This window comes from Rhineura floridana, chromosome 2 (genome assembly GCF_030035675.1).
Source record: "Rhineura floridana isolate rRhiFlo1 chromosome 2, rRhiFlo1.hap2, whole genome shotgun sequence".
In the NCBI taxonomy this organism is placed as follows: domain Eukaryota; kingdom Metazoa; phylum Chordata; class Lepidosauria; order Squamata; family Rhineuridae; genus Rhineura; species Rhineura floridana.
Window position 1 is genome coordinate 87,091,037 of NC_084481.1, and position 25,975 is coordinate 87,117,011.

At 41.1% G+C, this 25,975-nt stretch overlaps 1 long non-coding RNA gene across 1 annotated transcript; it reads left to right on the forward strand.

Moving 5' to 3' along the window:
* Window positions 1–5,003: 5,003 nt before the first annotated feature.
* Window positions 5,004–20,448, forward strand: LOC133378190 (uncharacterized). Its single transcript, XR_009760906.1, has 3 exons — window positions 5,004–5,092; window positions 19,687–19,755; window positions 20,088–20,448. It is a non-coding gene; the product is annotated as an uncharacterized LOC133378190 (long non-coding RNA).
* Window positions 20,449–25,975: the final 5,527 nt, after the last annotated feature.

Below are 25,975 nucleotides of genomic sequence, written 5' to 3' on the forward strand. Positions count from 1 at the left end.
TCACCATCAGTTAAGTTCACATGAGCATAGGAGCGGGGAAGAAATTTGATTCAATTTGCATTTAAAAGCAAATCTATCAAATCCACACTTTCTGAAACAATATGACAATATGACAGTCATCCTTCAGCATTCATACTTCTCCGAATTTTATGATGCAGTACTCAAACCAAACATTGTTTACAAAAATGTATATATTAAGGGAAAGTGTGTATAAAAATGAGCATGCTAGGGGAAACTTCATGAAAAAAGGAATTTATTAGGAAAAATTGCACTATTCATGAGGATTTTTCTTTTAAAAAAATTGCAAATTGCTGCACAAATGTGAAAAACTCAATTTCAGATTGAAAAATGGGAAACCAAGAGAAACCAGAATTGACAGATTTGCCCATCCCTATGTGAGTGTATATGTGAAATTAGGATTTTTTTGCCCCAATATGCATTACTTTATACTTGATTACACACTGAATCACAATTGTCATTTTACTTCCCACTCAGCCAGTTTGTAGAGATTATTTTGGAGGTCCTTACAATCCCTTTTTGTTTTTATAGTTTATTAAAATGGCAAATGCAATTCAGTGTGAAGTGGTGCATATTTTGAGGGTGGGGGGGATCCTAACTTTACAAATACCCCACTGGGGTCTGATTTGACAGAAATCTTCATGCAGGATAAGGCTATCAATGGCTAGTAGCCATGATAGCTATGCATTACCTCCAGTGGTAGAGGAAGTATGCCTTACAGTACCATTTGTTGGGAGGATGCTGTTGCATTCATATCCTGCTTGTAGGCTTACTGTAGCCATTTGGTTGACCACTGTGAGAACAAGATGCTGGATTTGATGGATTAGATCTCCTAAGAATATAAAGAAGAGCCCTGATCCAGATTTCTTATTTTAAAAGAACAGACTAAGCTGTATTTGTGAATGCAAGCTCTTTTCTCGTTAATTGATGGAGAATACTAAAAAAGAATTGCAAAAGAAATGTTCAGCAAAGCAGTAGCTTATTATGTTTTTGTTGGGAGACTTATCCCTAGAATAAACACTACTACGCCATAATATGTCTACGCAGCCTTGGTAGAATCTGCTTTTTGCTCCTGTGCACCATGTTTCATACCTATCTACAGGATGTTTGAGAGAGGTTCCAATGAAAGCACAATTGCCAAACTACAGCCTTGTTCTAATTTCTGGTGGCTTTTGGAAATGGCTTGCATAGACATGATGATGAATGTCTTGCTATCTTACCTAATTACAGTGTAAAATATAGAATGGGAAATAAGCTTTTACCCAGAATTTGCTCTTTAATCACATATTTACTCAGATCCACTTAAGGCTAATTGAAGTGATGAATGTCAGAGGCTGAAATGCCATTTATTATGACTTAATGCTGCCCTCTTTTGAGGAAAGCAAAAATGAATGCAACAACCAGACTGATTAGACAGAATTCGTTAGAATGTAAATAAATGAAGCTTGAGGAATAAATTGTCCCACAAATATATGCATGACATTTTCCCAGGGAATCAAGAAGACAAGATGAGATAAAAGGAGAATGTGGAAATCACACTTCTTTCTACTGATACACACACATACCCCTAGTATATTGGCTATATTTAGAAATGTACAGAATTTGAATGTCACACTCTTAAGTATTGTATCATTCTAGAGCTGAAATATACTGACAGAGATCAATAGCTGTGTTGCTCCATATGCCTGGAACTCTCTCTGAAACACCAGCATAGTAGCACCTTTATCTTTTTCTTAAAATCCCTAATCAAAGCACAGTTCTGTTTATAGTGCAATTCTGTATTCCATTTATAATGGTAGGATACTGAAATAGGCTACAATCTTATATCCACTTACCTGCGAGTAATAACTCAGTGGGACTTACTTCTGAGTAGGCATAGAATTGCACAGCAGTACCACATATGCTGGTGGATCCCAAAAGGTAAGCTGGTATAGACTCTGGTTTTACTGATGGCGTAACAGTCACACATGTGTAACTCTGGTGGTTTTAGAATCTTCTGAATCCCAAGGGCATACAAGTTACATGTGAGAGTGAAATTTTATTAGTCAGATTGTGGTTAAAGATGTTACAATTTTACCTAAGGTGGATGTGATGGTAGCAAGCGGTCTTTGGACAATGCACAGCTAAACTGACACACAGCAGCCGGTCTTTGGAAGTTCACACAAGGAGGTCACACAATGTGATGGCCACTCCTATTGTTTTTTCCAACATTCAGACTTATACTGTCTTTATACATGGACATTCCGTTTAGAGACCCTTACTAGACGTACCCTCCATCAGTTGGTCTAATCCTTTTTCCAAAGTCATTTATGTTACATGCCATCATGGCAAACATTTTGTGGCCATTAACTCTGTAAGTTAATTGTGCTGTATGTGAAGAAGCAGCTTTTGTTGTTTTCCTTTGAACATATAATTTCACTGGATGACTTTGAGTTCAAAGCCCTGTTCAACACTCTTCTGCCACATATATGTGACTACCCAATGGTTTTACTTCTGGCGCGTGGAGCCTTTTCTACTCAAGTAGGCTTAGAAACCTGGGAGATCAGGATTCTAAATTGTGTAGGGAACCTACTCGAGTGCCACTGCAGATGTTTTATTATTTATTTATTTATTAGATTTATATCCTGGCCTTCCTCCCAGGGGGAGCCCCTAACACGTGAGGGGCTACAGGAATAGCCACAGGGATGTGAGGGGAGAGTTGATGGGCTCATCCACATATTCCCCCTATGTGGGAGGAAAAACTACAGAATGGGGCTCTAGCATCAAAAGAAAGAGTGGTCTCTCCCTAGCCACAAACCACAAACTTGAATCTGCAGCCACAATGGTGCAATCCATATATATGCTAGGCTAGATTCAGTAAGTCCCCCTTCCCTGGGCACTAGAATTTGTGTGCATGAACCCATTTTCATGGTTTGCGAGCTGGCGTGTGGACAAGGTACCTGATGGGGTGAAAATGAACCCAAATAAGTTTGCAGGTGCGCAGCCTTGGGACTTGAATTGGAGCTACAGTCTCTTGTTGTTTCATATTCAAAAGGCAGTGTGATAACTCAGTTTGACTGCCTTTCTTCTCAAGCAAAGGAGTCTACATTTCACACACACTAAGTCAAGTCTCACCACCTGAAGGCACAGATTTCAGCTCTCTCTCTTTCAAATGGCTTTGCACATCTCAAGCCTGGTGGAAAAATACTAGAGTGTATAACCTCAAATCTAACTTAAGACTCAAAATGAAATATCAAAAGAATCTATTTTTCTAAAAGATCTCATCACTCTGGATAATGTGAATCTCCCCCTTTAAATGCTTCATACGATTCTCACTGCTTAAGGGGTACCTAAATCGTGGAACCATGAGAAGAGTTAAAGTTCTGCCAAGACTGACTTAGAGTTTACAAGGGGGAAAGGGATGTATCTTTCCCTTTCTTCAAGAGAATCTCTGCAGAGCAGTGTCTTTTTGCATGGTCAGATGGCATTTTCTGAAACAGAACAGACCAACCAGGCCCATTGAGACCTACAGGCTGTTTCTCTTGGAATTCCATGAAACTGAAGCTGTAATGCAATAAAATACAATATAAGAAGAGAAATACAATTAAAATCAATATGGATATTAAATGTGATAGATATGCCACCTCCTGTCTTCAGCCATAAATCCATAGGCAAGCCTCGGCCTACTTGAATACAGCTTGTGGACCATAGTTTGGAAACCCCTGCTCTAATGGTCTGTTAGCATCCCATGACCACTGAGCACACTCAAGCCCACACTCGGCTGTTTTTGCTGTCCCCAGCCCAGCCAGCCCAGCCCAGCCCACAGGGGTTTTCCTCCTAAAGGTTTTTTATATGTGAGCAATCTTTGGGGTTCCTCAAAGCCTGCTATCTCTGTTTCTGTGCATGGATTTTATTTATTTATTTATTTATTATTTTATTTATATCCCGCCCTTCCTCCCAAGAGGAGCCCAGGGCGCCACACAAAAGCACTAAAAACACATCAAAACATCATAAAAACAGACTTTAAAATACATTAAAACAAAACAACTTTAAAAACATTTTTTTAAAAAGCTTTAAAAACATCTTGTAAAAAGGGTTAAAAAACATTGGGTTTTTTTTTGTTTTTTTAAACATATTAAAAAGCAATTCCAACACAGACGCAGACTGGGATAGGTCTCAACTTAAAAGGCTTGTTGGAAGAGGAAAGTCTTCAAAAGGTGCCAAAAAGATAACAGAGATGGCTAATATTTAATATTTAGATGCCTAATATTTAAGGGGAGGGAATTCCACAGGGTAGGTGCCGCTACACAAAAGGTCCATTTCCTATATTGTGCAGAACAAACCTCTTGATAAGATGGCATCTGCAGGAGGCCCTCACCTGCAGAGCGCAGTGATCGACTGGGTATAAAAGGGACAAGACAGTCTGACAGGTATCCTGGTCCCAAGCTGTATAGGGCTCTGTACACCATAACTAGAACCTTGAACTTGGCCTGGTAGCAAATGGGCAGCCAGTGCAATTTTTTCAGCAGCGGGGTAACATGTTGGCGATACCCTGCCCCAGTGGACAACAGTGGTCAGGCTATCCCGGTCCAGAAATGGCCACAGCTGTTTTACCACCCTGTAATGGGAAAAACCACAAGGTGGAATTCTCCCTTCCCCCTGCACAACTTTTAAAGATACAGAAGACCTCTTGGAGGCTGGGCCTGGCAACCTTGTGGTTTTTCCCATTACATTGTTGCAAGAACACCTGCACTTGGCTGAGTTTCTCTTTTCCTAAAGATACAGAATCAGCCTCAAGTCCTGAGCCTGGCAACCCTATTTGAATGTGGATCTATATGTAGCCAAAAGTGATAGCATCACTTTGGTAAGTGCTGCAAGGACTGGGACCCCCTGCCTGACCCTGGCTCCAGAGAGAGGCTGCAGGCAATCTTGCAGCCTCTTGCATCAGCTGCTGGCTGATACAAAACTCTAAGCAACGCTAGATCTGGTTACCTAAAAACCTCTCTTCTCCTCCACTGCCTGGAAAAAGTGTTAAGATCAGCAGCTGGAACTCTGTTAATTTTGCCACAGCCTGATGATAATGATCTTACTTAAGGTAACACAGAGGCATTTTTTTTTACTGGTGGTACTAGTGTTGTGGAATGTCCTAGCTGCTGAAATATGAGAGGCCCCATCAGTATTGGCATTTCACCAGTTCTTCAAGGCATGCCTGCTTAGGCAAGCATTGCCTTGAACTTGAAGTTCCTGGTCTAATTATTTTGATTGCTCTTTTAAATTATTTAATTGTAATAATTTCAAACAGGCTTGTTTTCTTGTGCATTTTAATTATGGATGCTTTAAATGGATATTTTCATGGAATTGTTCTATTGTGTAACCCGCTAAGAACCTATTTTGTCAGATACAAAATAGTATATGCATAAATAGATAATCTTTTCATTACATACTAAAAAATCTTCAAAAGCCATCTAAAATATCCTCTCTTTCTCCATTGTTCTTCCCTGTCCCTCGGTTAATAGAAGAGGCATGATGGTAGAAAGATACAGCCATTTTAAACTCTATTGCTGAGTCTCTAACTGGCCTCTTGTAAATAGTGCTAATCAGAAAGGAATACTCCCTTGAAGATTACTTTCCTCCTTTCTTTGGGGAGGGATAGCATCTAGCATGGCCATGTACAAACCTGAAGGAGTAAGAAGAAGTTATTTCATGGGGTCTCACCAAATTGGCCTTGCTTTAGTACTTGGTGATAATTATTAAACTTATCAGAGCCATATTGCAAGAGCAAACAAAATGTGTTTATTTTGCCAGTTGTTTGCATTTTATTGTAAGGGCTGTTCCAAGTATCCTTTTTATTGTGCGTTCATGATTTGTGCTCATGATGGTATTGGGGCAGCTGTACATAATCCCTCTTTCAATACTGTTTGCACCTACAAAAGTTTGGAGCAGTCAGCAGACGTGCTGCTTTGTTTCCATCCGTTATGTCCCATAGCTCCCTGCTGAAATCCTTTAAACTTTTCATGCCACTAATGTTTGGGCGGGGGTGTCCCACTTTTGTTGTGCTGTAGCATAATAGTGCCCCTTCAGATGGCAATAATGTGGTAACATTGGGGAAGCGTTGCAGTACTGACAAAGCAGATCGATGTGTAGATGGTCCAGTATAAATCTATTGCTTATGCACTATTATTGCATCACTGACATGTTGCAGAATACTCTATACAAACAAGAAAACCCACAAAAACCCCACCAGACGGAGGGACTCTCTCATTTTTATTGTGCTGCTAGTTTTACTGTATGGCTTGGCTTTTCCAGATTTTAATTATTGTTTTGATGGTATTTTAAGAATATTGTTAATTTGTTGGTTTTATTTTTAAATATGTTGTAGTAAAAAAAGTTGCACAAAACTTAGAAATGACTGAGAACAACTGCAACACAATAACTGCAGTACAATAACCAAAATGCATTTGTTCTTCACAACAACCACAGATGCTGACTGGAAGTGTTTGCCTTTATCTATAAACACTGGTTGTTAGTAATGCCCATTGGACCTGGTGGGGCAGAAATCAGGGAGACCATCCGCAGGTGGAGCCCCAGCCAATGACAAACAGAGCCACACCCTGTAGATAAGACAGTTAGTTGTAAGTAAGATGGCAGGCAGGTGGGGGCTGGCTGAGGGCAGACTAAGGTTGGTAGGGCAGTGCTGCTTTTGCCCTAATGGACCAGTCTCCACTGACCTGAAGAGAATATGGTTCTTGTCAAGAGTCAAACCAAAGTACATGAGGAAGTTTGACTTTTTCTTCCACAACTACAGTCCCAACAAATATTACCTCCCTTCCAATGCTATTATTATTATGCTATTGTGTGTGTATGTGTGTGTGATTTATTTTTGTGTTTCTGCAAACCTTGGGGTTTCCCAAAGCCTGGTGACGCTTCCCTGTTGTGCCTGGGCGGTTGATACAGAAGCAATGACATGCACACTTGAACATGGGAAATACAGAGACTTATAAGGCTTTCAATTTGCAAAGTGCCTCACAGTATCTGTCAATCCCCCACTCCAAATTGTGAGACAGCCAACTGTTATTCCCAATTTTAAAAACTTGGTGCTGACAATGAAAGAATAGTTATACTGTATCTCCAAAGCTACAAATGAGTCTGCGGGTGGCATAAGGATTCAAACCCCAAATCAAAGCTCAAGCCAGCTTTCAGAAGTGAAACAGAACTCAAACTGACTGAGGATATTTGACCACGAATGTATAGTAAACCATTAAAAAAAATTGTTCTCAAGTGATGGCTTTCATCAAATGATGGCAAATCAAGAGGACATTTATATCAGCTTGACTCTAATATTCATTCAAGATGCAAGCCTATATTTCTCATCTGTCTTGATGAGATGAACATGCCTGCAAGACTGAATGCCTTCATTTGATCAGTTTTCCTTAATGAGGATGCAGCCAGAAGTGCGTTAGGATCTGAGCTCACCTGTTTGCAGATGTAATCCTCCCTTTAAAATTGCATGTGCTTGTGTTAAAGTTCAGCCAAATGTGAGTAAACAATAGGATTTTGTTCTTTGGAACTGTTACATTTTGGACACGTAAGCTTTAAGAAAGGGCGATCTGCCTGCCTTCTTCAGGTTACTTTAGGCCAGATGGGCAGAGAAGGATTGTTTCTGTGGGAGGGTGATGGGAAAAATGGTTTAAAGAAAAAGCACTGTGGGGAAAGAGTTTTAAAAGGAAAAGCTTTTCACTGCTATTTCACCTCATTGTAAAAACAATGAAAGAGTAAGCCCCTTGTCTGCAATAGCGCTCCAGAAGGCACCAGAACATTCTCCATACCTTGTTGCCTCCCCCACAGCTCCTACGAACGTGAGGGGAAAAAAGTTCAGCACAGACCTACTTTTTAATATCCCAGTATTAGTCACATTTTGGTATCACCTAGGATGGGAAGAATTGTCCCAATTTTATCTAGTGTATTTATATATAAATAGGTCACTTACATATTTGGGTAGGTGGATAGGAATATATTAAAGTTCATGGATCAGAAGCGACTCCTCATTTTGCAAATGAGCTTTCTTATTAGTAGTATTATTTGGGGGTGAGTGCAAATAAACATATTGGGATTTATGTCTGTCCAAACATGCATAGGATATGGCTATTAGGGCCAAACTACATGTAGTTTGAAATGTGCCTTTGCATTTCATGTGCAGGTTTTCAAAAATGCAAACTGGATCAGCTCGGGAGGCTGATAATTATCAGAATAACAGCAGGCATGGAAGGGGAATAACTCTTTTCCACTCCTGCTGCTGCTATCTTGAGGGACATGTCTACTCTGAAGTTGAACTTTTCATTGTGAGAAACCCCCCATTGGTGGAAACACTGCCTTCAGAGGGGGATTTTTTGTCCGGACTGCACCAGGGGATGGAAGGGCTAGATCTCCCTTCATGCCTGCTGAGAACCTTATAATTATCAGCCCCATCTCCCCTCCCAAGCTGGTGCTATTAAAAAAAACACCCATGCCTCTTAAATGCAAAGAGATACTTAGCATCATGCACAGTTTAGACCTTAGTTATTTGGGTTCCTTGTATTCCAGGTTGGGGCATGTTACATCATGTTTTAAAAAAAGAAAAGCCCAAAGTTAACTAAATTACAACACAGTACTATGCATCTCTCTGCACAAGTGAGTCCTGTTGAGTTCAATTTGGCTTATTCCCAGACAAGTAAGGATTGCAGCCTTTCTTTCCCAGGAAATTCCCCTGCCCATCAAAAGCCAATGCAAACAGAACGATCTAGTAGTGCTTCAAGTGGGCAGCTGAACATCTGGTTCTGTACTAGGGCTGAAATCCAGCACGCCACAATCCCACACAGATCCCAAGGTTCAAGCACACGCAGCTGCCCAAGCACATAGACCTGCTTACCCCTGCTATTGCCAACAAAGGGTGAGGTTCATATGTGCATGTGTAAGTTTGATGCACATATATTCTTAACTCTCCCTCATTATATAAGATATCCTTTGTTGCTAAGGGCGCTTGCTTGAGGAACTGTTATATGCCCCCCCAAATTAAAATTGCATGAGGGACAGAAAAGATGCTGCCCCCTCTGTCATGTCCCTATGCATAGTCCCTCCATGTATTACAGAAACAACTTCCACAACGGAGAGGCTCACCTCGTGATTTGGAGGCCTACACAATCAGGGATGTAAATTGGGAATGAGGAAACTTTTTCATCCTGAGGGCCACATCCCCTTATGGGGGCCGCATGCCAGTGGTGGGTGAGGCCAGAGGCAGCAGTGAGTAGAGCAACAGAAACCATTCTTACCTTGATCCAGTCGGCTCCATTCCAGCCATGCAGAAGTCAAGAGGTTTCTCCCCATCCAGGCATTACCATAGTTCAAGGGCACATTTCAGCCAGGCAAAAAAACTGCAAGATCACAGAGCAGAACCATGAGAGGTATGCTTGGGGAGATGGGGTGTGGCCTGGGAAGAGCCCCAGGGGCCAGCTAGAGGGGTCTTGAGGGCCACATTTGCTCCCAGGCCTAAGGTTCCCAGTCCCTGTTCTAAACCATGTGGGGACCCTGTGTAAGCACAGTGGGCTCCCCTTGCAAATGTTCAGTTGCTAATGCATGAAGGCTGGCACAGTGCACTAGTGTTTCCCCACTCTCACTGTCACTGAGAAGAGAGCCTGAATAGGGCTTGTATCTTTGTGAATTCCAATATGAATTGACCTGATCCACACCTCCTGGCCTAATCAGCAGATTGGGACTTAGCTATCCAATAGCTTTTGCAGGTCCTGAATGTTTTGATGCAGCTTTGGGGTCAAGAAGCATATTAAAAATGAATTTCAGAATGTGTATCTGCACATTTTAAAAACAAATCTGCAGATTGATATAGAAATGGGATGGAATGGACTGATAAGTGAACACATGTGAAAGTGATATGAACTAGAAACAGACTGATTTGGCCATCCCTGTTTGCTGCATAAGAACAAGGGAACTGCTGTATACTGTGTCAGACCATTTAGCTCAGTATACTGACTAGCAATAGTTCTCTGGGATTTCTGGCAGGAATCTTTCCCAGCCCTACCTGGAGATGTTGGGGATTGAACTTGGGACCTTCCGCATGCAAAGCAAATGCTCTACCACTGAGCTATGGCACAATTTGATTTCACTGTAAATCAGTTGAAGGTAGTGGACAGCAATGTTCCTACATGTGCCATTTGAAACACAAGAGTCTCACCCTGCCACACATTCTTTCCCTGCAACATTTTGGTTGCTGCGTCTGAACTGACATTGGGAGATTCCTCTAGGAAGAAAAAAATGCCATTTTTTGTGCTGCTGAGGATCAAAAGAATATGGTCCTTAAACTTTCTAATATAGGCTTAGAGAGAAGGGAGCTTTTATCCCTAGCAGCAATGCTCTGCCTCCATTTGCATGCAAGATTAATACAAGTCGCAAATCCTCTGCAAGCAGCTTTACTTACAGAAATACTGTCTGCTTAAAGTCTGCAGAGAAGCTGCCATTTCCCCTCAAAAAAAGCAATTCTTAAGATATTTGTCAAAAGTCATTGCCACTAAAAAACAAAACATCCCTTTTCTGTTACACTGTATTCCAAAGAAATTTAGGATTTATTTTTTTTAAAACCCTCCTATTTACATGTGGTTTAGAATAGCATAAATGAGTATAATAAAAGTTGCCAAAATCCCAGAAGCAAGCCTAAGCCTTGTAAGGGACTGCAACAAGTCGATGGTTGCCAAACAGTTCCTGAAAAAGAGCAAAGCACAAATGAATCTCCTAATCCTGGGTGCTTAATGAAACACAACTCTGCTTGCTAAGACTTTCCAAGAATCGGTTGCAGTGCAGAAAATTCAAAGTTGGCCAAACAAAATTAAAAAGAAAAGGGTCATGTCTGCATTGGAAGTAGAATCTGGCATTATTTCCTTCCATAACTATGAAATAAGCATTCAGTGTTTATAGCTGTACTGATTTACAGGAGTCTATGCAAGCGCTGCTTCCCCATCACCATGTGCCCTTTGCACCTTAATGACACACGTAACTAAAAATAAGTGTTGATCTAGGCAGGGTTTGGACTGTGCCTGGCACATTTATTCAAAATATTTACCTTAAGGGAAAAGGCTATAGCTCAATGGAGAACATCTGCTTTGCATGCAGAAGGCCCAGATTCAGTCCCTGGTATCTCCAGATAGGGCTAGGAGAGGCCCCTACTTGAAATCCTGGACAGCAACTGCCAATCAGTGTAGACAATACTAAGCTAGATGGAGCATTCAAGAAGAGTGGAATGGATGACATAAGTGGATAACTTAAGCTGCAATCTGCACATTAGTCCAGAAGGAGTGGATCAGGTTGGTTGAAATTCCACAAAGATTGAATTCCCCAGTCATCCCTACATACCCCAGTGCCAAGCTGCACATGACTATAGAGTCCATGGGCATGTTAATTTGCCCTGTGTTGCTCCCTGTGGCCTTATGTGTTGTATTTCTGACAAAAACTGAGGGTCCTCAATGGCATCAAGCTTAAGACTGGCCAGAGAAAATCTTCAATGACTTGATGTGCCTTTTGAGCACATACATTTTGCTCAGACATGGCTGCCTTTTATTGTGACACACTGAGCTGCACAGTACCAATTTGCATTTGTTTTCCCTTGGGACTGCCTCCACCCTAATCTACAGTGATGCAGGCTGTAGGAATCCAATCATCATACCATGACTCAAATATCTTTTAGCTGCTGTATAGTCTATCTCTGGAATTGTTGGGGGGAAAGTTTTAGTGTGTAGCTGCTGCATAGTCTATCACTAGGACTGTTGGTGGGGAAAGTTTCTGTAGTGTGAAGATAAGCAAAGTGGCTGGATCCATTTATTCTTACATCCCTAGCCTGCAGACAGTAATGAATACCAGTCCCTCAAATAACAGGCACAAAGAAACCTGTGAGTTTTGGGCACAGCAACCAGCAAGACAAGCACCATGGAAGAGAAAACAAATTAAACAATAGAAGAGCAAAGCGAGAAGGTCGACCTTTGGAAATAAGACTCCAGGAGCCAACACTGTTATAAAAGCTCATTCATCTGAGTGGGATAGGTCCATCCTGAACGTCCAAGGTGACCCAATATGTGAGTCAGGGCTTCTGAATCTCTAAGGGTGCTAACAATGAATACTTTACCTTTCAAAATCTTGCAGTAAACTATTCATCAGCTAGTACTGGCCAGTCAAGAAGATGACCCCTGTTTTCTGCCACTGTGCAAGAAAGACGTTTCTGTACTACTTTATACTGGTTCCATTTACATTTGTTCCATAAGTGCTATTTATTATCTATGACATGTTATTGTTGCGATTTACACAGCAAAAGCTAACTGAGAGCAGGGTGACTGGAAGTAATCTTGCCCGGCACAGCAAGGTCTCTTGAGCAGCCCTAGGCACATGGCAGTCACTGATGAGTTAAATCTAGTCTTGTGTGGACAGATGTTCTAACACTTGTTCCTACATACCTGCTCAGGCATTAAGATCAGCCGTGGATACTTTGATATCCTACCACCCTCTGAACCCACCTGAAGTAAAATGGGTAATGACTGGTGACAGAGGCTTCCATGTTGTAGCACCCTGTCTTTGGAATTCCCTTCCCAGAGAAGATCGTCTGGTGCCATATTTGATTTCCTTTGAGCACCAAGTAAAAATGTCTTATTTGTCCAAGACTTTTAAGTGTTTATTCTAACACTGTGGCTTTATGCTAGCATCTTATTTTATGGCTATGCCATGCTTTAGTGTGACTTTTATGATTTATTGTATCAGAACAGCCTTGCTGGATCAGAGCAAAGTCCAGCATTTTTGCAAGGATCCCAGTAACCAGCAGCTGGTTCACCAGAAACTGGCCATTGATCTAGCAGCGGAATATGATCTGTCTTCTGATCTGGATGGAAATTTCACAGTGTCATAATTAATTCATTTTCTGTCTCCTCAGTCATTATATCTGCTTGGCTGCCCCACTTACCATTGCCACTCATCATTCTTCAAACCTTACTTGGTTTCCTTCATTTATGCCGGCAGGCAGTACATACCCACTCTTCCAAAGGATGCTGGATGCACCTTAACTTTCCCCTGAAAACTGTAAAATAATCCTCACGATTTTTCTTCTCTTCTTCCCATTTCCAAACTGCTTCCAGAACTATGACTTTTTGCATCAGAAGTGCAGCTTTCAGTCCCGTCCCCCCCGCCAAGCAACCACAGATAAGAGAAGAAGAGTGTATCTGTAGGGGAGAACTTTAATGCAAAACACTCTTGAGTTGCTTTGATTTTAGGTTGTTGCTTTGCCAAGGAAATAATTAAGGATTAATTAAAGAATCTGCAGTTGCAGGTTGTGCTGAAGGTGCTTAACAGGAACTAGAATTTGTCAAGTTATTGCATAATAAACAGTGTTTGAGGCAATAAAATACATATATTCTCATTTCCATTTAATCAGTGGAAAAAAGTAAGTGGAAATGTTATTGAGGTCAAGAGGAATTCTGTACATGTACATTGCTGTAACTGATAAGAATCAATCCCTGAGGAGAGAATTCTTTCTTTCTTTCTTTCTTCATTGAAGCTAACTTCCAATAGGACATTTTTCAAGATATCAAAAATCTACAATGGTGCTAAGTGAAACCCATGGTAGTTTAAAGTAGATATGAATCTCAGCACAAATTGTATCTGTATCCGTTTCTGTCTCTAATTTGCATAATATGAATATTTTTTAAAATGCTAGGTTAGATCCATGGTTCATCTACTCTAGGGGTGTGGAATCAGTAGCCATCCAGATGTTGCTGTACTACAATTTCCATTGTCCCTAATTGGCCATGCTGGCTGAGGCTGAAGGGAGCTAAGTCCAACAACATCTCAAGGGCTACAGGTTCCCCATCTCTGATCAAGTCCAGAATTTTATTCCCAGCAATAGCTAACCATGAGCTGCTGTGAAACACACAAAAAGGGCATGAAGGCAATGGTCTTATACTGTTGTCTGTCCCCAGAACGTACGACTCAAAATACTGCTTCTGAGCATGGAGTTTCTAGTTAACTATTATGGCTAATGGATTTTGATAGTCAGGGCTGGCCCTAACATCAGGCAAAGTGAGGCAATCAGCCCAGGTGGTAAATGATGGTGGCAACAGCAGCCCCTAGCTGTTTGGCCTGAGTGCTCCAGCTATTTTCCTCTATTGCCACATGGCCTGTTGTGGGCCTCCTCATGTGCACAATTGTCTCAGGTGTGGTGGATGATGCTATCCCATCACCAGTGTTGAAGTAAGATTCAGCTGCCAGTTCAGTCAGCTTCTGAATGTGGGAAGGAGCGCCATCATTTCTTGCTCCTCAGGCAGCAAAATGTCTTGGGCCGACTTTGTATAGATTCATCCTCCGTGCATTTGCCTAATCTCAACACTGTACCAGTTGTATTTTTATTTGGATGTTTACTTCTCCTGAACTATCTTGATAAATGAGGCTGTTGTTGCTTGGTCCCACTTTCTTTTGTCTTTATGCAAAATAAAATCTGCACCTTATCAAGATCTTTTAGTGTTTTTGTTTGCCGCCCTGGGCTTCTCCTGGGAGGAAAGGTGGGGTATAAATTGAATAGATAAATAAAATATAAATAAAAGACCTAAAAAAATCCAACCCAAACAAAATCCCCTTCAAGTTGAGTTTGCCATTTAGAACTCTGCATCTTTTGCTATGTAATACCAGCTAACACTGATGTAAGAGCTCAGAATCTTGGTAAAGACAGGATGTAAGTGTAACATGGAAGTACAAGATATATTATATGAAAAATAAATAGGAGGTTGACAAAACATACAAAAAAGAACTCTAGATAAACTGAAATAAACCTTAAGTACTAGCCTGTACTTTTTCATACCAATTTTGGGACAGTGTCTATTTTGCAGGAAGATAGATTGAATGTTAGACTTGAGCTATAATCCAAATATTCTTAACTGCCAGGCTGCGTGGAGGCTGCATGGAGATGATACTCCATTAGCATCTGCTTTCGCCTCCCACCCACTGAACAGGCAGGCAGGCAGGCGGCCTGTTGGAGGCATTCTGGCCAGTGGAACCTAGCAGAAATCCCTGAAATGGGGCGTTCTCAGGGCAAGGAAGGGGCAAGGCTGAGATGGCTCAGGATCCAATTTAGGAGCCATCTCCAATCTTGCAGCCACTTCCAATTGGCATTGGGCCTGATCTGCTTGCAGGCCCCCGCCTTCCATCATGAGCAGCTGGGCTACACATGCAGTGGTGGCTCCACTGTTCCTCAAAGCCCAGTGGGGGTGTTTGGATTCCTCCATTAGTGAAGTGCAAAGCTAAACACAACACCATATCAGCAGGAAATTGTCTCTATATGAATCAAAGTAGAGCACCACTGTGGGGAAAAGAATGTATGGCAATAAAATGGACAGTGAAAGGTTTAACTATTATTTCCTGGGAAGTCTGCGTTATACATGAGAAAGACCACCTTCCTCTGATCTCAGTCAGTTTAAAAAAAGAGCCAACCTGGCCATTGCATACCAACAGTGCCTAGGGATGGTTCTCAAAAAAAAAACCCAGATAGCTTTCTTTAATACTACATTATATTCTCTTGGTTGGAATACATCATCTTCCTGTTGCTTTTTAGCTCACAAAATATAGCCAGATCCAAAGGCAGATACTCTACCATAGATAATAGCCACATGATTTCTGGAAGAATTGGCTGTGCCTGGCTCTTCTATCCATCCTAGCCACCTTACATTGATCCAAAAAAACAAATCATGATGATATTTTTTTAAAAAACCATATCTAGAGAAATGAGGATTTTGTGGTGCTAATCCTGTATGTGATATTTTCTGTCCCATAGAAGTACATGGCTGCTTTCCACAGTGAGAAGAATGCTGGTACATTAAATCTCCCAACTGCTGATGTGCTGGGCTCCTGCTGGGAGGAAGGGTGGGATATAAATCAAATAATAAATAAAAAAAATGTGAGCCATAATGAATTTTAGAAGAATCCAGTACCTGCTGTAGGGCTGGAAATTACTGCACATACACATATGTTGTTGTAAACCACCCAGAGAGCTTCGGCTATGAGGTGGTATATAAATGCAATAAATAAATAAATATGTATAGAATTTCCAGTTTAGAAAGGACTGTGCTCAACAGCATAATTAGAAGAATTATTTTGGAATTAGAATGGTTATTCCAGACCTAATTCTCCCTCCCACCCACCCTCTCTCCCTTCTGTATTTATATGTATGCATTATTTAAAAAGTGCAAATACTAAATGTTAGTGGCATCGGTGTTTTCCTTAACCATACAGTCAACACAGAGGGCCTTTGGGGCTGCTGAGCAATTGCTCTTCTGCAGTCAGTTGGAACTGTATCTGTTAATGGAGTTCTACGCAGCATCTGATATAGCACTTTATTCCCCGTGACCACCTCCCATTGCTCATCTCCCAGAAACGCAAAAGTGGGTCAGGTACAGCCCAAAGCAAGCCCAAGCAAAATAGTCTGAAAATGGGTTGTTGGAGTTGTTTTTACTCTTTTTGTGCTTTAGAACAAAAATGATATGAGAACCTGAACAGTAATGTGGTGGTGGTGGTGGGAGCCTTTTGGAGAAGGAGCGGGAGAAGGACCTGCATTGCAAGGTATGTAATGGCAGTTGCCAAGCAGCCAATGCAGGTTTGGAGGAAGAGGAGGAGGGCCTGACATCTAATCCCCCCCATACACTCACTCTCTCCAGAACAGCTGATCTGCTGAATTTAACCTTTTTGAAAAGGCTTCTGGGGAGCAAAACAAGTAAAGGTGTCACTGCAATGAGGAAATACAGGGTAAGCAATGCAGGAAGGTGAGGCGTCAGCAGGACGAACATCCGCTTTACACATCAGGCATGTCAATCAAGCTTTGCCAGTACACACATGGAAGTTTGCCTCTGCAATTCCACTGAGAATCAGGGGACGGGGAGATCACTACAAACTAGCTCTTCAAAAACATGGGACAACAGAGATAATGCTGGAAGACCACAACAATTTGGCAGGGAAGTCATCCAAATTCTCCAAAATACTGCATTGAGTAAATGATGTTAGTTTCAGGTCAGGGAGGGGGGACTAACATGTATGTGCAAGCACCCAAATGAAAAGTGCCCATTTTCACACTTTTCTGCAGTAACAACAATGGCAGTTACCAAAGATGGTCCAAGGCATTTTGCTGTTGGAAATGGAACAGCGAACAGCGACCCCCCCCCCCAGTCATGATGCAGAGTAGTATCTGCCCAAATTATTTTGTCACCTAGGGCAGAAACACCCGCAAATGTGGACTCCCCCGGAGTACAAATATAATTAAATAGCAAACAATCTGCCAGCCTTTCATGACACCCCAAATCTCCTGCCTGAGGCAACTGCCTCACTCTGACTATTCGGAAACAGGCAAATTCATTTCTCTCAGTTCTTATTTTTCCAACCTTAAGTTTAGTTCTCCACATTTCCACATCTGTTTGTGATTTTATTTTTTTAAAATAATGTCCTCACAAAAAATCATCAGCATTTCAGTTCAGATTTCTCCTAATATAAACATGTTTATTTGTAATTTTGCCTAGTATACACATTTTCGCAAAGCAATTTCCATAATACAAGGCATTTTTGTACACAGTACTTGGCTGAAGAAGTGCATTGCAAAATTCAGACAAGTGCAAATTTCAAAAGATGGCTGTGTTTTGGTCAGTAGTGTATCAGTAAATTCAGAAGTACAGGGTCCCTTCATGATAGTCACAGCCACGCTTCTTCCCTTTTTTTGCTGCTATGTTGAGAATAAGATCCTTGTTAATGCCTTCTCCCACAACAACAGATGTCTCTAGGAGCCAATAAGCATGAAAGAGGAGAGTGTTAGCTATTGAAAAGAGTCTTCTCGGTGGCTGACTCACCTCCTTTCACTCTGATTGGCTCTAATCAGTAGGAAAGGACAAGGAAGTATGTTAGAAGACTCTTCTCGGTGGCTAGCACACTCCCCTTTCATGCTGATTGGCTCATAGGATGCTGGAGACATAGGGACCCTGCTCCCAAAAAAGTAAGCGGTCTAAGACTCCCGAGACCCTGGACAACTACACCACTGGTTTTGGTTCATGTATTGTTGTGGAAAGTGCAAATTAGGTAGGTTTGCCTTTAAATTAAAACTATATTGAATTATACTCTGCCTGTTCTGAAATAGGCAATCATCCTCTTAGCATAAAAATACAGAGCAAATCTGATCCAGATGGAATAATGCTTTCCTGTTGTGTCCTAGCATCCCTGCCCCCCACCTAAGCAAACTTTTAATTTGTATCTTTCATTTTGGCTTCTTCTCCACGCAGTTTCTCTCCCCTCATAAAGATCATCTGCATAAGATGCATTTGATCTCCAGCAGGTGGGAGGTGTCACTTAAAAAAAAGAAAGATCCTGCCCAAGACAGGAACAAACACAGAGAATTTAATTAACAACCCGAGAACGTTACTCCAAGCTACACCTCAGAAGGTTTAACTTGCATGAGCCACTAAGTCTGCTGGAGCAAAAACAACTACAAAATCTAACAGTGTGATTTTTAAAAAGAAAAAAAAAGCATTGGATAATTAGAATATTTCAAAACACAGTAAACTACTGATTTATAGATCTGATTCCTGCTGAGATGCAACTCCCCGATAATAGCAGCATACTATTTTTCTACTCTTAACTTATTCTTTCTACTCTTAACTTTGCTGCCCTTCCATTTAGCAACATTTAAGCAATAAATATTTAACCATTTAAGAGAAAGTGCTGTAAATAAAATGTTTTGTGAATTAGGATCATTGGAGAACAATTAGGATCCTTAACACCTAAAGGATAAATAACATCTTCCTATTTGGGAATCATTCACAGGCTTTCCCACAGTGCAACAGAACAAAGGAAGCAATTAAGCAAAAATATAAGTGGGAGAGAAATGCCTTTGAAGTACTTTGTAATAATTTCTATATGCTATAGGACTCAGAGACCCCAGTGAGTGCTAGAGCTTTTTATTACAATCGTTTCAAATTCAGGTAAAAATATTCCCATATTTTTTTCCTGCAGAGACCATAATCTATTTCAGCTCTGTATCAACTGTAAAGTAAAAAAACTAGAGTCCAAGTAAAATACAAGGAGAAACATTTGGCTATCTTAGCATGCAATCTTATCCCTCTTGGGACCACTGCACAGTTCCTGAGAATGCTGCATATTCAAAATCTCGATTAACCATGTCCTAAATGATTTTCAAATCTGGAGCATGGCAGATGTAGGGCATGGCAGACAGTGTTCTGGATACACAGTCATGCATTCACTACATGTCAAAATCCACAGAAAATAGAAATGCTGATTTCTCCATGAAGTCGGTGAGTTTGTTGTGTGAGTCAGCACTTCTGCATCTGAAGGACTACAGATTTGTGGACAAGCATATGCTCTTACAGTTTGTGCATACATAGCATCTGTTGAGACAGTTTACCAAATAGTCATAGGCTGGAGAGGTGAGGCATATTATCCTTCCACATATTGCCATTAAAACTGGTTGAGTGATCTGAAAAGGGTGATCATTCCTTTGCTCTCAGTTATTGCTGCTTGTTTTGATTGTTGTCCGTAAATATTTTGCCAAATGATTAAAAAAAGAAACTGTACTCTAGTTTGTGTTACTAACAGTAAAAATCTTACTTTATTTATTTATTTTCCTAACAGTTATGGTTGCCAGATCTCCGGTTTTTGCCCAGAGACTCCAGATTTTTGGGATCCTCTCTGGGACTCCAGGTGAGTCACCTTAATCTCCAAACTCTCAGCTTTCATTCATCAAGAAGGTCTGGCTCAAGAGATATATACCAAAATATCACCACCACCACCACCCACAACTTCTGTTAAATGAGCTCATAGCTGGCTGCTCTAACCCCACCCTTACAAGTTTGTAGCCAATAAGTGAAGTCAGGGTTGTGATTGACAAGGGATTTGTTGACCTCCAGGCAGTAGCTAGACCCCATTGCAAGGCCAAAAAAATGTTGATTTTTCCTGCTTATTTGAAAATCTCATAAATTGAGTAAGTATATAGCTTTCAGCAGTACAAAAATCTTTTTCTCTCTTGTGTGCAGGAACAAGTTGAAATTTTCCTGGGCTGTTGAAGAGGCTGTGTTTTGAAACCCTTCCCAATATGAAACTCTAATCCTATACTCACTTTCCTGAGAGTAAAGCTGCAATGGTAATCCCACTTACCCGGTGTAAACCCCATTGAATTTAATAGGGCTTACATTTGAGTAGACATGGTTATGATTGTACTGTAAATGGGACTTTTGAGTGAACATAGCAAAGGATTATGGTTGTGTTGTAAATTTTCCTTTCCTCCTCCAATCCTATTTTCTAAAATCAATTAGGCAGGGCTTACATGGGTATCACTGCTTTTATTTTGTAGGAAACTAACTCTGATTTTAATTTTTTTTTTTAAAAAAAGTTTAGGAATGACCAATTGGTTTTGACAATAAACTATTATATGGGGTGTATGTATTTTTATATCTCCAGTGTGTGTATATATATGGAGTCTTCCCAACAACCCTGTGAGCTAGGATTGGTGACTGGTAACCAAGGCACCTCACAAGAAGAAATAAATCCCTTTAAAATCCAATAACCATAAAAACATTGCAAAACAGCTTAAAGGGATATGATTCTGAATTTTGGGTTGGGTAAGTGAAATTCCTTATCACCTGAGGTTTCAGTTCTGTGCACACTTCCCTGTTTGAATAAGCCCCATTGAATGCATTGGGACTTACTTCTAAGTAAACAAACATAGGATTGCACTATAAATATCTTAGCAGGTTGTATAATAAACAACTTTGACAGCCATGCTTATATAACTATTTCTTCATACTGTGTTCCAATAAGAATTTGATTTCACACTATGGTTGTAAATTATTATTTCTTCTACATTTTAAGTGTGCCTTCTTCCTTGGGGTGGTCATGGTCCCCCTATCTTGTTTTCACCCTGAGGGGCAGATTAGGCTGAGGGATGGTGACTAGCCCATGGTCACCCAGTAATAATAATAATAATAAAATTTAATTTTTGTGTCGCCTATCTGGCTGAAGCCACTCTAGGCAATGTACAAACTAAAATTCAGTAAAATACAATACAATACAGATAAAATACAATGAAGTCATTAATCACAGCAGCATGAGATCAGTTAGGACAATCAATAGATAATAAGTATCCCAAAAAAGTTAGCCCTCCCCAGAAATCCTAAAGGCCTATCCAAAGAGCCAAGTTTTTAAGGCCCGGCGGAATGTATCCAGGGAAGGGGCATGGCGAAGCTCGAATGGGAGGGAGTTCCAGAGAGTGGGGGCCACCACTGAAAATGCCCTCTCTCTAGTCCCTACCAACCTAGCTGTTTTCGTTGGTGGGACTGAGAGAAGGCCCTGTGTGGCTGATCTGGTTGGGCGGCTTAATTTGTGGTACTGGAGGCGCTCCTTCAGGTAAACTGGGCCGAGACCGTATAGGGATTTAAAGGTTAATACCAACACCTTGAATTGGGCCCAGTAAACTTTATAGCTCATTTCTATTTTAAAAAATTAATTAAAACAATTTTCATGTAGGCAAAATAGATCCACAAAACACATTTAAAGCACATCCAACTCACATTTAAAGTGCACAGTTTCCCCTAAAGAATCCTGGGAAGTGTAGTTTCCCCCTCACAGTTATAGTTCCCACCACACTTAACAAACTACAGTTCCCATGATTCTGTTGTGGGATTTATGTGCTTCAAATGTGTGTTGAATGTACTTTAAATGAATGGTGTGCATCTGCCCTAGCTATTATCAGAGCTTGGAAAAGTTACTTTTTTTGAACTACAACTCCCATCAGCCCAATCCAGTGGCCATGCTGGCTGGGGTTGATGGGAGTTGTAGTTCAAAAAAAGTAACTTTTCCAAGCTCTGGGTATGATGGGCATTAATCACAGAATTGAAAAGAACAATTTTATAAGATACTTTTTTAAACAGGGAAAGGGCTGTAACTCAGTGGTAGTGCTTTGCATGCAAAGGTCCAAAATTCAATTTTTTTTAAAAGACTATTCCTTTTACCTGGAGACCCAATGCTAGTCCATTTCATCAGTACTGAGCCAGATGATACCAAATGGCCTGAGTGAGTATAAGGCAGAATTCTTTGTTCCTAAAAGTGGAAGAGACCCAAGGGCCACAGTGACTCCAACATTTATTTATGTATTTTGCTTACAACATTTATATACTGCTTTATTGTAAAAAAAAAAAGCCTCAGGATGGTTTACAGAAGGAATTAAAACAATAACATTATTAGCAGAAACAGTTAAAGACAGGTATTTGAAATATTCAAAATAATAAAACCAACAATGAGTTAAAAACAGATAAAAAACATAATAGCTTCTACATGCCTGGGGAGGCTTGGCTAAACAAAAAAAGGTTTTAGCAGGTGCCAAAAAGAGTACAATGAAGGCATCTGAATAATGTCAATAGGCAGGGAGTTCCAAAGTGTAGGTGCTGCCGCACTAAAGGACTGATTTCTTACAAGAGCAGAACAAGTGCTATGTGGCACCCTTAACATGGAAAGCACAGCTTGAACTTGGCCTGGTAGCAAATCAGCAACCAATGCAGATGTCAGAGCAGAGGTATTATGTGCTGATAGGATCTCACTCATGACAGCAATCATGCCACAGCATTCTGCACTAACTGCAGCCCCCAGATCAGGTTGTGCTGCATGGGGATTACTGTGACCTTGGCTGACTGGCTACCAGGAATTCTTTAGTTTTGGTTTTTGGTTAGGAATGCTGACTGGTTGTGGGATGCTGAGTTTTCCAACTTACTCACAGGAATCTTGTTATGGTTGGTATGGTATTGCATTTAGGAAATCATCACTGTCTTTTTTCCCCCTTCTATTTGCATTTCATTTACTTTTAACCACACTCCCTTACATCTGTAGAAGCAACAACAGTGGTTCCATGTGCTCAGCTCAACCTCTGTAAACCCACTGATGATGTACCTTGTTGGTTGCATAATGGTTTGTTTCTTGCCCAATAGTGGTAAAATAGAATTCACATACTGGGAAGTGTGGCTGCAATTGTTGTTGTTCCCAAGCTGCTGCCTGTGAAGGTAGACTAAACCATGTGTGTTTTCTCTCTGTCAATTATTACTCACTGGAATTGGGTTTGCTGTCAAAGTGAGTTTATAGCAGCCCACAGGATAGATAGGAAAGGGTAAATAACCTTACCTCTTACTCATTTCTCAAACCTCTTTCTGAAGTGAAGGGTCAAATCTGTAAAGAAGTTTGGAGTAGCCATGTTAAAAGATAAGGGCAGGGCATTCCATGCAGGGGGTTGCCAACCCTGCTTGGATACGCATATCTTTGCAGAGGATCCCTAGCCAAGCTTTACCAACAGCACAATCCAAACCATATCTACTTAGAAGTAAGTCCTATTGAGTTCTATGGGGCCTAGTCCCTTAGTAAGTGTGCTTAGAATAGCAGCCTCCAGGGGCATCTATCTTTACTCCTGAGTGCATCCATCTAACATCTCCACAATGCTAGGCTCCTTTCTTCCTACAATGGCCTTCTGGTGACTGGCCTTGCCTGAGGGCACTTAAACTCGTCTTGTCAGAAGCAAGTAGGCTAGATTAAATGTTCACTACCCAGGCTCCATCTTTTAGCTATGACCTCTTTCTTAATTTCCCATCAGATGAATGTTTTTGTTTGAATCGTATGCTGCAAACAACTGTGATTGATGCTTAATGTATCATGCTTAATGGCATCATTAGGGCCCGCCCCTGAAATCTCAGGGTTTGGGATGCTTCTTACATGGCAGCCCTACTAACAGTAATGATCTTAACTTCCCCAATAATACTTGGGCTACATCTCCCAGAATTATCTGCTCTCAGATTCTCCCCAGTGGTTCAGTTGGGTAGCTTTAGAGTCTGGACTTCATTGTCATATACCGCGGCTGGCCTCTTTTAGCTAGTAATGTGTTTTACTTCACTGACTTCAAAATATGGCAGCCCTGCTGCATATGAGGGCCTTTCTTGCTCCTTCTAATGAGTGGGGCTCTTGAGTGCCTGCCCCAAAGTCCTGCCATGATGGCACCAGTCATTCTCCCTCTTCCAAAATTCTTTTCCTCCAGATTACCATGTTGATATTGAAGTGCTGACTCCACACACGTATACACTTATTTTTTATTACTACTACTACTACTACTACTACTACTACTGCTGCTGCTTAATACCAAAATATGATTCTAAGCAGTTTACAAAATATACAAAATATTTACACAAAGATTACAATATAAACATCCATAATTAAAATACACAGTAAAACAATCCTATTAAAACAATGCAGCAATTACAGCAGGAGACACTATGAAAGGTCAAGGAGATGCCTTTGTAAACAGGTGCATATTCAAAAGCCAGTGGAATGCCAGTACAGACATATACAACAAAAATATGTGAAGATTTCAGAGAAATTATGGTACAGGAGTGGGTGGAGTTCTGTGGGAATGAGCACTTGGGTATCATCCATGTATAGGACAGTATGTGGTTCCAGTTCATTACATATGGTTCTCACATATATTCTTTTGAGTATCAAAGTGCACATATCCAATCACCTTCCAACCTTCACTTTCTCCCATTCATTCTTACCAAGTGTATCCTCTCCCCCCCCCCCAGCAACTGAATATGGCACAGTAGAGGGAGAATTACCTCTAAGGCTGTAGTCCTAATCCCACTTACCTGGGAGAAAGCCCCATTCAGTCTTTTTCTGAGTGGATATGGTTAGGATTGAGCTGTAATTTGACTAGTATCATATACAAAGGAAATACGCATTTCTGATTTAGCAGCCTTCATGGTGACAGAGAGAAGATGCCCTGAAGGAGATGATCAACCATGTTGGCGAAAGGGGAGTGCCATCTGGATGTCGAAGCCTTCTCCAGAATTCCTCTTCTTGATGTTGCCAGAGGATCCAGAAGCTCAGCTGTGATCTCTGTAAGGAAGTCACCCCTCATTCCATGCCTTTTGTTGTTTCTCACTCACATCTCAAGTAATACAAAACTTTGTATTCTTCTCACAAGAGGGGTTAAGGGCTTTGCTGCTGTTTCATGAAACAGGAAATGGGAGAAAATGAATTCTATTTGTTTCATGTTGGAATAGATCTCTTTTGTCTCTCCTGCCTTAGGGAATTATCTCTTGATCTTGCAAAGAGACACCTGCAACAGTAAATGTGGTTGCTAGGTTTGTTAAGAATAGGGAGAAAAGAACTTCTGGTGCCCCATCTACCGAAAAAGAGGGTAAAAATGCTCAGTATAGTTTCTTAGTATTATGCATTTTGTTTTAATGGGAACACCAACATTACAAGTGTCAACTTGTAGTCATGGATGCATTAGAGCCAATGAGATTATTTATTATTGGGGTGCATGTGTGTGTTAAAGATTCTAAAAACAGTTAATAGGCAATTTATTTTGTGTCTTCACCAAGAATGTCATGAACATCTGAAAAGGGCTCCTTGCAAATGTGAACACCCCTATTAGAATGCCTGCATGTATTTGTGATGTGAGCAGGATCCTGCTCTGCTTACAAATGTGAGCGCCTGCCTGCACCACTTCCTTCTTCCCCTACCTTTGCCAGGCCCTTGGCCAGTGGGTGGTCAGACCAGGTGCTGGCCAAGGGCCCCTGTGACTGAGAGGGAACCCTGGGCTGGGAGGGTTGAGCTCCCCCTCCATGATCTGTGTCAGGATTAGCTCATGGGACACGATTGCATATAATGCCCTGTGAACCAGCACTGGCCTGGATCATGCGATGCAGCTCCACCCTCCCATGCAACACCTTCCACATGCAGCCGGCAAGGGCTTAAATAGGCCTAGCTGTGCAGCCTCCTCCATAGCTGCACGCACCGTCAGCCAAGATGGCAAAGGGGGCATCAACCCCCCCCATCATCTTGGATGATGGCAGGCGTGTGCATGCATTCAACACACTAGTGCGGAAAC